The sequence below is a fragment of the Coregonus lavaretus genome (genome assembly GCF_964263955.1).
Source record: "Coregonus lavaretus genome assembly, chromosome: 13".
NCBI classification, from domain to species: Eukaryota; Metazoa; Chordata; class Actinopteri; order Salmoniformes; family Salmonidae; genus Coregonus; species Coregonus lavaretus.
The window spans coordinates 24480078-24493017 of NC_140000.1; the positions used below are offsets into that span (position 1 = coordinate 24480078).

Here is a 12940-nt window from a genome sequence, read left to right on the forward strand (position 1 = left end):
ATAAACTATCATCTGTAATCCAGCCCGCATCGCTATATCAGTAATGATCAGGTCTTAGTGTAAGCTCTGCCATTTAGATTAAAGGTAGATTCAGCGATATGACGTAGATGCAGAAAGTAAACAGCGTAGTGGGTCAATTTCTGCAACAACTAAGAGCGTTGAAGTGCGAGGCTCAACTTCTCTGTTGTTTTGGGTCCGTGGCCACTACACTGTGAGCAGCGTGAAGCAAACCTGTGCACATGCGCAGATACTGTGTGTGACTGTGTGAGAGCGAAGTCTTGCATCTCGCTCATCTCAATATCTGTGGTGCTGCTTGTGGCAACGTCATTTCGCTGAGTCTCCCTTTAAACAAACGCTTCTGCTCCCTGGCCTGCACATTGCTGCGTCTACGTGGGACTGGACAACTTTAGGATGAATGGGCCATTTCACAAAGTGCAGTTGTTGGGAGACAAGGATACAGCTTAATCTGGATCTTGAAACCAACCCAAAACCATTCATCTTGATACGAAACGCAAATCTTCTTTGAAATGTTTCACCCTTCCTTCCAAGGCAGAAATCTGCTGACGCTGTGTGTAAGTTGTGTTGCTGTTGTTGCCTCTCTCCAGAAATATAAATACACCGTGGGCTGCAGTGCTGCTGAGTGCTCAGTTTCTAATATGGATATGAGACCAGTCACACACTACTGCTTCAGCTATCTCCCATTAGAGCCCAACTGAACACATAATATACAAGATAAACACTGATCTCCAACTCCCAAGGAAATCACCTTCATTTATTCATGGCATAAATATGCTACCTGTTGCTATGGGTCTTAAAGAGTGGCCAGCCAATTATATCTCAGAAGCTGGTATGCCCCCAGGTACTATGGTAATGAGGGTCAACATGGGTCATATTAAAATGCACTCACTAAAATGAAGCTTGGCTCCATAGGGATACATTCAATTGGGATGTTGTCAGAGATATCCCCCATGGCCCTATCTCCAGACAGCATCTCTTACTGAGGCAGCTAGATGTGGGCTTGTTTCCTGCCAAAGGAACTTGTCAATCTCTAACACTGTACATTCAGGTGATAGTACAAGGCTACTAAAAGCCAGGCCTCAATGTTTTTTCAGTACTGCAGTTTTTTTCTTAATTGATTGGCCAGATAGTCCACTCCCCTGGAGTTCAAGGTCTGAGTCAGTTCCTGAATAGAGAGGAAGGAAGAACAACAGTCGCACTATGGATCTTGGCCCTGGTTTGAATTATCCTGGTCTAGTGGGAGTCTGGGAGAGTGGGAGATGCTGTGTTTGTTTTACCATGATAATGACCTTAGATTATGGTATTGAGCTTCTGACCTTTTCCCTCATACGCTCTCCAGACAGGCTGTTCACTCTAGTATGCACTACACTACATGACCAGAAGTATGTGGACACCTGCTTGTCGAACATCTCATTCCAAAATCATGGGCATTACAGTAATATGGAGTTGGTCCCCCCTTTACTGCTATAACAGCCTCCACTCTTCTGGGAAGGCTTTCCACTACATGCTGGAACATTGCTGCGAGGACTTGCTTCCGGTCAGACACAAGAGCATTAGTGAGGTTGGGCACTGATGTTGGGCAATTAGTCCTGGCTCGCAGTTGGTGTTACAATTCATCCCAAGGTGTTAGATGGGATTGTGGTCAGGGCTCTGTTCAGGCCAGTCAAGTTCTTCCACACTGATCTCGACAAATCATTTCTGTATGGACCTCGCTTTGGGCCTTCGTCAACCGGGCCTTCCCCAAACTGTTGCCATAAAGTTGGAAGCATAGAATCTTCTAGAATGTCATTGTATGCTGTAGCATTAAGATGTCCCTTCACTGGAACTATAGGGCCTAGCCCGAACCATGAAAAACAGCCCCAGACCATTATTCATCCTCCACCAAACTTTACAGTAGGCACTATGCATTCGGGCAGGTAGCGTTCTCCTGGCATCCGCCAAGCCCAGATTAGTCAGTCGAACTGCCAGATGGTGAAGAGTGATTCATTCCTCCAGAGAACGTGTCTCCACTGCTTTAGAGTCCAACGGCAGCGAGCTTTACACCACTCCAGCCAACGCTTGGTGATATTAGGCTTGTGTGCGGCTGCTCGGCCATGGAAACCCATTTCATGAAGCTCCCGACGAACAGTTCTTGTGCTGACGTTGCTTCCAGAGACAGTTTGGATCTTGGTAGTGAGTGTTGCAACCGAGGACCTATCACTTCGCGGCTGAGCGGTTGTTGCTCCTAGACGTTTTCACTTTACAATAATAGCACTTACAGTTGACCGGGGCAGCTCTAGCAAGGCAGACATTTGATGAACTGACTTGTTGGAAAGGTGGCATCCTATGACAGTGCCACGTTGAAAGTCATAGCAGGTGGTTGGGACTGGGAGAGCCACTAACAGCTAGGTTGGGTGACATCCCTCACTGCTGGAGCCATCGTTAGGTGGAAATGTATTCAGTAACAATGGCCTGTCAGTGCTCTTCACACTGGCCCATCTTATTGAGGGATGACATCAGTCCAGTATCATGGTTACACATACAGTAGCTACAGTATGTCCACAACACTAGGGGAGGAGTAGTGGGCTACTTGGTTCAATTGTCTTTTGAGTTGCAAGTGGTCTATAGATCAACAAACATTCACAGATATACATCTACATTTCCTTCCTAGAAACAACCATATGGGCGCAAGTGGTTGCGAGGCGGGCCAACAGTGTGTCGTCTGTAGGCCTACAGGCATGACTCCATTTTGCGACCTTTGAGTTGGCTGTGTGAGTTAAAAAATGTATTGGTCGCACTGGTGCGAGATGCACATTCTAGCTGGTCACCGCAATCAAAACATCCTGTTTTGTTAGGTGGATAAAACCAGGAATTAGTTAAAAAGTAAAGTGCTTCCTGTAATAAACGTGTCTGCCCTGCCACTGTGCCTGCCTGTTTCTCTGGGGCCGGCTGCTGTAATGAGCGAGTCTCTCACACTCTCGCTCCCCTTCGTGTGCCCCTCGTGATTGTATGCCATTTCAAAATGCAATTGTGGGAAAAAAACTACTTTGCAAGCAATTCGTTTTCCATATTAAAGAGAGGGTCTCAGTGTTTTATTTCTCAACAATCATTATTGAGCTCAAAGCACACTGTTTTACAATCAAGATATCTGATATGGGTTTGACCTGGTCAGTCTATGTCATGGAAAGAGCAGGTGTTCATAATGTTTTGTACACTCAGAGTAGCTAATGTGTTATGAGTTTCCACGTCTTCAGTTCGTGAATTAGTACCAATATTATTTGGCCTATACAGTGAGCTCCATAATTCATTGGACAGTGACCATTGTTTTGTTATTTTGGTTCTGTACTCTAGCACTTTGAGTTTGAAATGATACAATGACAATGAGGGTGAAGTGCAGACTGTCAGCTTTAATTTAAGAGTATTTTCATACATATCGGATGAACCGTTTAGAAATTATAGAAGCTTTTGTACATGGTCCCCCCCATTTTCGGTCATCAAAAAACATTGGACAGTTTAACATAATGTAGAATAAAGTAATCATTGTTCATATTTGGTCGCATATCCTTTGCATGCAATGACTGCTTGAAGTCTGCAATGCATCGACTTCACCAGACGCTGGGTATCTTCCCTGGTGATGCTCTGCCAGGCCTGTACTGCAGCCATCTTCAGTTCCTGCTTGTTTCGGGGACTTATTGCCTTCAGTCTCCTCTTCAGCATGTAAAATGCATGTTCAATTGGATTCAGATCCAGTGATTGACTGGGCCAGTCAAGGATTTTCCACTTTTTGGCCATCAAAAACCCCTTCGTTGCTCTAGCAGTATGTTTAGGGTCATTGTCTTGTTGCATGATGAAGTGCCGTCCAATGAGTTTGGAGGCATTTGGTTTTATCTGAGCAGATAAAATATTTCTGTAGACTTTCATTCATTGTTCTACTTCTGTCTGCAGTCACATCATCGATGAAGACAAGTGAGCCTGTTCCACTGGCAGCCATACAGGCCCAAGCCATAACACCCCCTCCACCATGTTTCACGGATGAGGTGGTATGCTTTGGATCATGGGCATTTCTTTTTTTTCTCCACACTTTCCTCTTTCCATCCCTCTGGTACATGTTAATCTTTGTCTCATCTGTCCACAATACTTTTTTTCCAGAACTCTTGGGGCTCTTTTAGGTGCTTTTTAGCAAACTGTAATCTCGCCTTTCTGTTCTTCAGGCTTATCAGTGGTTTGCATCTTGTAGTGTACCCTCTGTAGTCCTGCTGGTGTAGTCTTCTACGTATGGTAGACTTTGACACATCTACACCTGCATCCAGGAGAGTGTTTTTGATCTGTTGGGCTGTTGTCAAGGGGGTTTTCTTCACCATAGAGAGTATTCTCCGGTCATCCACTACAGTCGTCATCCTTGGTGTACCGGGTCTTTTGACATAATTGAGTGCATTTTTTGTTGTTGTTGTTAATGATGAACCAAACTGTTGACTTGGGCATGGCCAGGGTTTTTGCAATGTTCCTGATTGATTGATTTTCATTTCTGAGCCTTATGACGGCCAGCTTAATTTGCATTGACACTGCTGTCTTCCTCATGTTGTCACACCCCAACAACAACCTCCAAAGGCAATAGCAAAGTCTAGAATCAATACTATTCATCAACAGCTCTCCTGCATTCACTAACGACACAAATTAATACACCTGCCTAACGACACACATCTGTGAAGCCAATTTAACAAATACTTGTAGTACCTTAAAATGGGGGGACCATGTACAAAAGGTGCTGTCATTTCTAAACGGTTCATCCGATATGTATGAAAATACCCTCAAATTAAAGCTGACAGTCTGCACTTCACCCTCATTGTCATTGTATCCTTTCAAACTCAAAGTGCAAGAGTACAGAACCAAAATAACAAAAAAATGGTCACTGTCCAATGAATTATGGAGCTCACTGTATATCATATTATTAGTGCACATAAAGATGAAGGCAAATTAAGGCCAATTTTGACAGTAAAATATATCAAAAATAGCCTAATTGTCAACCCAAAATTCATGACAATCACTGGATTAGGTTGCATATCCAAATACTTTGAATTCCTGCTTGGACATGTTAGATGAAACAACGTATTTATTGAATATCATCTCAGTAGTCTATTATACTTGTTAATAAAGCATTGTGAATGACTTTCTAATGACTAGAAGTGGCACCAGTTAGTGGCACCAGTTGAACGTGTTAGTCTGGACTGGAGCCCTGACAGGTGTTGGCTGAAAGCAGTTAAGAGCAATTAGCAGAATTAGCGGTAACCATGCACGTTTCAGGTGGCTAATAGGTCTAGCGGAGGAAAACGTGGTGTAAACCCTGAGTAGGCCAGAGAGAGAGAGCCATTCTGGTAAAAGGGATTGGGATGATCAGAAGTCAGGGACGATACCTACGTAATCTGAATCATGTTTAATCTGGATCCCAATGGCGGATTAGGACCTGGAGAAGCGCGAATGGGAACGTTGGAGATGCATCAGGCTCTCCTGCTGGGTTGTGCTGTCACTCAGAGAATGGTTCTGAACCACACAGATAAACATCTCTGTTGTCATTGTCACTGTCAATGTATTCATGCTTCCCTAAAACACAGCAGGACATTTGCCACCTGCATTTGTACGTCATTACAAATTGCTTGGTGGTATTCAAATTATATTGGTGAATATTGGATATGACTACGATGAGGCAGTTGTAGCTCGCCTGTGAATGTCACAAATGAAGATACCTCTTCACATTGGAAGAGTCACATCAAACACTGTTGGTTTGATGGTGTCATCCCAGTACAAGTCAAGACAGTTGGAGTATCCTCATTTAAATCCCATGGTGTCAGAGTGAGAGTTCAAGGAATGGGGTAGTGTGTTATCAAAGCCTCATTTGCTGTGGAGGTGTGTGCTCCAGGTTGATCTCTGGCCTTGAACGCGACACACAGTCACACTGTACACACACTGATAATTGCCTTGGCCTCCGATGGGCACGCATGCTGGGTGCAATCCTGACAGCTCCGCCCTACAGACTACAGCAGTACTGCCACTCCACTAACGGAAACTAATGAAGCGCACACAGCACCTAACTGCAAGATGAATTCCACCCACTGTGTGTGTGTGTGTGTTTGGGTGACTGTGTGTGTGTGTGTTTGGGTGACTGTGTGTGTGTGTTTGGGTGACTGTGTGTGTGTGTGTTTGGGTGACTGTGTGTGTGTGTGTGTGTGTGAGAGATAGAGAGGATAGAAATAACTGTGTGATAGAGAGCCATAAACCCTCCAAGAATCTCTTCAAGGCTGGTAACACTACTATACTTTACCACATCATCCTCCGACTCCTTCACAATCTCCTCATTATTGTCAACATCAATATAATCATCATCATCATAATTGCCTTCATCAACCTTATTCTCAACAGCTTTCTCCTCCTCCTTCACATCATCATCATTGCCTTCATCAACCTTATTCTCAACAGGTTTCTCCTCCTCCTTCACCTCATCATCATTGCCTTCATCAACCTTATTCTCAACAGGTTTCTCCTCCACCTTCACCTCATCATCATTGCCTTCATCAACCTTATTCTCAACAGGTTTCTCCTCCTTCACCTCATCATCATTGCCTTCATCAACCTTATTCTCAACAGGTTTCTCCTCCTCCTTCACCTCATCATCATTCTCATCATCATCCTCATCTTCTTCAATAACATCATTATCAAGACTGTGGCAGCCTGTGGCTGTTTTCTCTTTTGTCATTTAAATAGAACCCTCCAGAGGGAAATATCCCAGAATTCTCTGCACCTCTAAACATAGATCATATTTTCATAGAAGCCAATAAAAACAATGTGAGCCTATTCCCTATAGTTTGAAGACAGGGCTGTATTTCAGCAACTCATCATTATGCAAACATCACAGCAGCGTTTGCCACCAGAATATTCCCTCCACTGACTGCGCTCTCTGAAATGTGCAGAAACATAATCATATTTGATGAAAAGAGCTGAAATGCACAAAAAGTGGTATGCAAATGCAATGATATCACATTTTAGTCATTTAGCAGACACTCTTATTCAGATTGACTTACAGTAGTGAGTGCATACATTTTTCATACTTTATCGTACTGGTCCCCTTGTGGGAATTGAACCCAGAACCCTGACCTTGCAAGCGCCATGCTCCAACAACACATTTTGTTGAAAAGTGCTTGAAATCACATAAATAAATAGCTCTACTGTATGTTATCTCCAAGCTCTGTGGCATCTCCAAACCAAAGAAGAAAAAAAATCAAAAACATCTAAAAATTACTAAAATTCAAAACTTCTATACTAAAATCAATAGTCTTCCTTTAGTTAGAAAGAACAGGAAAACCTCCTAACAGAGGGTTACATATCACAGTACAGACCTAAAGCGATGTGGCTATAGGCAGTATGAGGTATGTGTGCATGTATGTGTTTGCTTTCCTGTGTTCGTGCAGGTGTGTGTGTACAGTATGTAGCGTGGGAGAGAGGGGTGCGGTAGCGTGGGAGAGAGGGGTGCGGTAGCGTGGGAGAGAGGGGTGCGGTAGCGTGGGAGTGTGGCGTAATCGTAATGACCTACAGGGGGAGAGATCTAGCCCCTGACACTCCATTTCTTAGGGCAGGGCTGCTCCCTTAAAAGTCTTTCTTGAGTAAATCCCTACTCCTTTAATCTCCTTCCTCAGCTACATCCTCTTTAAAGATGCAGGAGCATGAGAGACAACGACATCCCATCGATTCGGGACTGGCGCTGGGCTGAGCTGTCCAGGAGGTTGGGAGGGGGGAGGGGTTTGTGCTCTCATCTAGTCCCATGAGGGGGAGGGAGGTGGTGGGGGAGGTGGTGGGGGAGGTGAGAAAGCGAAGGGTTAACTAACACCTCGGAGGCCTAGGAGATTTGCCCATATATTTTTAAAGGTACTCGTAAGTGCGTCAAGTCTCCCTGGACATGATTATTCCTGGCTCAGATCTTCTAATTATCTTAGAGGAGCTGTACATTACTAATGCATTGCACTTGTTCATATCAGAGGTTATCAGCCGTCCCATTTCATCTCGTGGTTGCAGTCTACTCCCCATTTTGTGTCTACTGTTGTGCTCCATCACATATATAATCATCAAGATATTGTGCAACCACACACCTCAACCACACACCTCAACCACCAATTCAGCTAAGAGATAGAAATGTAAGTAATCCAGTCAGAATGGATCATGCCAGCTTTAGGTGCCAAATTCAATGCACTTACTATTAGACTTCACTAGATTTCTCTATTATCTTTCTCTGCCTCATTCTCCCATGATAGCTTGCTATTCCAGACTTCTAGACTTCAGTTACAATGTGCTATCAGCTTGTGAGACTAGTGCAAGGGACAGGGAAAATTAGGTAATGCGATGACAGGGGGGTTTTAAGGATCTTGAGACCTGCTCTAATTTTCTAAAGGTTCACGGAGAGGAAATGAGAACAGAGAATGTCGTGCACAAGCTGAGTGTCTTGTCTGACTCCTGATTTAAAAAGCTTTTTCAGTACTGAATACATAGTCACCATTGACTATTGAAAACATGTTCCTTGAAACACAATATTCTGCTTAGACTTCAATATTGCAGATTTTCTGTTATGATCGCCATTAAAGTCAAACAGCACAAAACAACAACCAATCTGTCCCTAAGTCTCTCATTGTACAATAGGAGTCCAGTACCTGTTTCCCAGAAGTATACAGACTTGGTGTCCTCTATCGTCTGTGTGTTAGCCCTCCAGGTACCACAGAGCAGCAGTACTGTCGCCCAGAGGAATGTGCTGCCCCCTGTCCTTATGTTGGGGGTCCCTCCTGCACCCCTCCACCTCCACCCCAGCCCCATGGTCCTCTCCAGGGTCAACGTAAGTCCACACAGTCCAGAAGGTCACCGTACACAGCCCAAGACGTACAGAAGTCCGACAGGCAGAAAAAATAATAATGTGTGATTTGTCCCACTAGAGTAAGGGACTGGTGCTTCCTCTCCTGAAGGGCAGATCGAGAGATTACTCCTCTTGTCCTCTATGACCCTCTTCTCTTCTCTACTCCCCTCTTCACGGGGGGGTTCCCAGAGGAAGGTTGTCAGTGAGAGGGGTAGAGGTCCAGATGAACGATAGAGTCTTGCTCCTCCATGCTTCCTGGTGCTGCCTCTGTCCTCTGGCTGTGGAGCTGTGACAGTGGCTGTACGTCTGCAGTGGTACCTCCTTCCCTCCTCCCTGCTTTCCCCTCTCTCTCACTCTCTCTCTCTCTCTCTCTCTCGCTCGCTTTCTTTCTCTCACTCTCTCTCTCTCTGTCTCTCCATACTCCAGCTCCCTCTCTTTTTTACACACACACTCCCTCTCTCGCCTAGGGCACGCGTCTTCTCCTCCACTTCCCGCTAGCAGCGCTGAGATGACAGCTGGAGACCAACATGCACACTAAAGCAGAGGAGCTATTGCAAGCACAGCTCCCCGGATCAGAGACAGTGCAGCGCAGAGCGGGAAGCGATAGAGATGGGGGGGGGGGGGGGGGGGGGGGAGTATGTGTGTGTGTGTGTGTGCGTGTGTGTGTGACTGGGGGTGTAGACTGTGTGGGAGAGAGAGGAGAGAGTGGGGAGTTGTAAAAGCGAACAGCAAAATGAAGCAGATATAGATTGGTGAGTAACTGGGTTTTGTCTCTGTTGTAGAGTATTAGGCTTATAGATAACACTGCAATGCTTCAGAACAGAACAGAACAGAACAGAACAGAACAGAACAGAACAGAACAGAACAACACGATGGTGTGCGTAATATCAGTTCCAGGGTCTTTGCACATTTTTTATTTCACCTTTATTTAACCAGATAAGCCAGTTGAGAACAAGTTCTCATTTACAACTGCGACCTGGCCAAGATAAAGCAAAGCAGTGCGATAAAAACAACAACACAGAGTTACATATGGGGTAAAACAAAACATAAAGTAAAAAATACAACAGAAAATATATATACAGTGTGTGCTAATGTAGCAGGTTATGGAGGTAAGGCAATAAATAGGCTATAGTGCAAAATAATTACAATTAGTATTAACACTGGAATGATAGATGTGCAAGAGATGATGTGCAAACAGAGATACTGGGGTGCAAATGAGCCAAATAAATAACAATATAGGGATGAGGTAGTTGGGTGGGCTAATTTCAGATGGGCTGTGTACAGGTGCAGTGATCGGTAAGGTGCTCTGACAACTGATGCTTAAAGTTAGTGAGGGAGATAAGAGTCTCCAGCTTCAGAGATTTTTGCAATTCGTTCCAGTCATTGGCAGCAGAGAACTGGAAGGAATGGCGGCCAAAGGAGGTGTTGGCTTTGGGGATGACCAGTGAGATATACCTGCTGGAGCGCAGACTACGGGTGGGTGTTGCTATGGTGACCAATGAGCTAAGATAAGGCGGGGATTTGCCTAGCAGTGATTTATAGATGGCCTGGAGCCAGTGGGTTTGGCGACGAATATGTAGTGAGGACCAGCCAACAAGAGCGTACAGGTCACAGTGGTGGGTAGTATATGGGGCTTTGGTGACAAAACGGATGGCACTGTGATAGACTACATCCAATTTACTGAGTAGAGTGTTGGAGGCTATTTTGTAAATGACATCGCCGAAGTCAAGGATCGGTAAGATAGTCAGTTTTACGAGGGCATGTTTGGCAGCATGAGTGAAGGAGGCTTTGTTGCGAAATAGGAAGCCGATTCTAGATTTAACTTTGGATTGGAGATTCTTAATGTGAGTCTGGAAGGAGAGTTTACAGTCTAACCAGACACCTAGGTATTTGTAGTTGTCCACATACTCTAGGTCAGACCCGTCGAGAGTAGTGATTCTAGTCGGGTGGGCGGGTGCCAGCAGCGTTCGATTGAAGAGCATGCATTTAGTTTTACTAGTGTTTAAGAGCAGTTGGAGGCTACTGAAGGAGTGTCCAATGAAGGGCCAGATGTATACAAAATGGTGTCGTATACATAATCTATTGGGTTAGTGTGTTGGTGTTTCATTCTATTTTGAGACTGAAAAGCGTGACACAGACTTGACAAAGCAACTTCACAATCGTTTAGTGCCTAAATATTCCAGTGACGCTCCAATGACGTAGTGTTTGGGGCGTAATTGTATTTGGGAATTGAAAAGCGGCATCAACAGACAGACTGAATGTCAGATGGAGAGAGAAAGAGATAGGGATATAAGCAGGGAGGAGAGGCAGACAGGTAGATATCCCTTGCCTCAGCTCTCTTCTCCTTCCCTCCCCTGTAGTCATAAGGCATGTTCCCTGGCCAGGAGCCCAGGCTAAGACCCTGCCCAGGCTTCTGACCTGCAGACACGTGGGTCTGCTGAGCCGGTTTGCTTTAGCTAGCTTTAGAGTTAGCTTAGCGAGGACAACCACTTCAGAGGATATGCCAGCGTTAGCTACATTCTCACAGACTGAGGGCTGCCATATTGGAAAAACCACTTGGTAGACCAATGTTTCCCGATTGGTGGGTCAGGACCCAACAGAATGGTCGTACCCAGCTTATTAAGCCATGTTCGTGGTTAACATGGTTTGGTCAAAAGAAAGGTTGTAAGAACAGATGGGTCACAATATAAAATGTTTGGGAACCACTAAAGACACGCATTTACAACTCATCTTGGATTAGTCGAGAGGCCATTAAGGACACAAAAAGGGCACAAAAGGTGAACATACAGTATAACCTCAAACATTTAAGCACCTTTCCGATTGGCAACAACAATGTTTTACAGAACAGCATTTTGTTCGAATTTGTCCTTAAGAGTATCACTGCCCGTTCCAATTTAAGCAAATGTGAAAATGTCAAAAATATTTTCTTGTTGAAACGTTGCCATGTGAACATTTATCTGAAACGTTACCTGTAACCATGACATGTAGCGGGTTTTTTTTGTAGATGTTTTTCTATGACTTTGGTTCCTGGGCAAAAAGATAATGCATGATTAATGAGGGAACAGGGTAATCTCCTAGCAGCACTGGGGCATGGCAGCCACATTCTGTCTCTGACTGTGTGTGTGTGTGTGTGTGTGTGTGTGTGTGTGTGTGTGTGTGTGTGTGTGTGTGTGTGTGTGTGTGTGTGTGTGTGTGTGTGTGTGTGTGTGTGTGTGTGTGTGTGTGTGTGTGTGTGCGTGTGCGTGTGCGTGTGCGTGTGCGTGTGCGTGTGCGTGTGCGTGTGCGTGTGTGTGCATGAAATCCAAATCCAACCAATCCTATCATCTTGATGCCAACATTATATTGGGCCAAATATCCAAGAGGGCGTTCATTACTGCAAAGAAATCGATTCAGGGGTCAGCTAATGGACTCTTATAATGGAGTAATGGAATCTGCACTTTGTTCACACTTTGACTGTTGATTAGGGTAGAATATTTTCCCGGTATTTTACAAATGTTCCATCCCGAGAATAAATCACTTTTCTCCCGGGTAACCCGGTATTTCCCGGAAGTTTCATTCAAACGCATTATAAAGCATATAATTCGGAAAGTATTCAGACCCCTTGACTTTTTCCACATTTTGTTACGTTACAGCCTTATTCTAAAATGGATTAAATTGTTTTTTTCCCTCATCAATCTACACACAATACCCCATAATGACAAAGCAAAATCAGGTTTTTAGAAATTTTAGCAAATGTATTACAAATAAAAAATTGAAATATCACATTTACATAAGTATTCAGACCCTTTACTCAGTATTTTGTTGAAGCACCTTTGGCAGCGATTACAGCCTCGAGTCTTATTGGGTATGACACTACAAGCTTGGCACACCTGTATTTGCAGGGTTTCTCCCATTCTTCTCTGCAGATCCTCTCAAGCTCTGTCAGGTTGGATGGGGAGTCGCTGCACAGCTATTTTCAGGTCTATCCAGAAATGTTAGATCGGGTTCAAGTCCGGGCTCTGGCTGGACCACTCATGGACATTCAGAGACTTGTCCTGAAGCCACTCCTGCGTTGTC

The 12940-nt window shown here is 44.5% G+C and overlaps 1 pseudogene across 1 annotated transcript in view; it reads right to left on the reverse strand.

Annotated features, from left to right (window-relative positions):
* LOC311139988 (thrombospondin type-1 domain-containing protein 7A-like) overlaps positions 1-8847 on the reverse strand; it is a 70884-nt pseudogene extending 62037 nt beyond the window's left edge. The window contains exon 1 of the transcript in view: positions 8688-8847. The product of the transcript in view is annotated as a thrombospondin type-1 domain-containing protein 7A-like (transcript). The remainder of the gene's footprint in view (positions 1-8687) is intronic.
* Positions 8848-12940: the final 4093 nt, after the last annotated feature.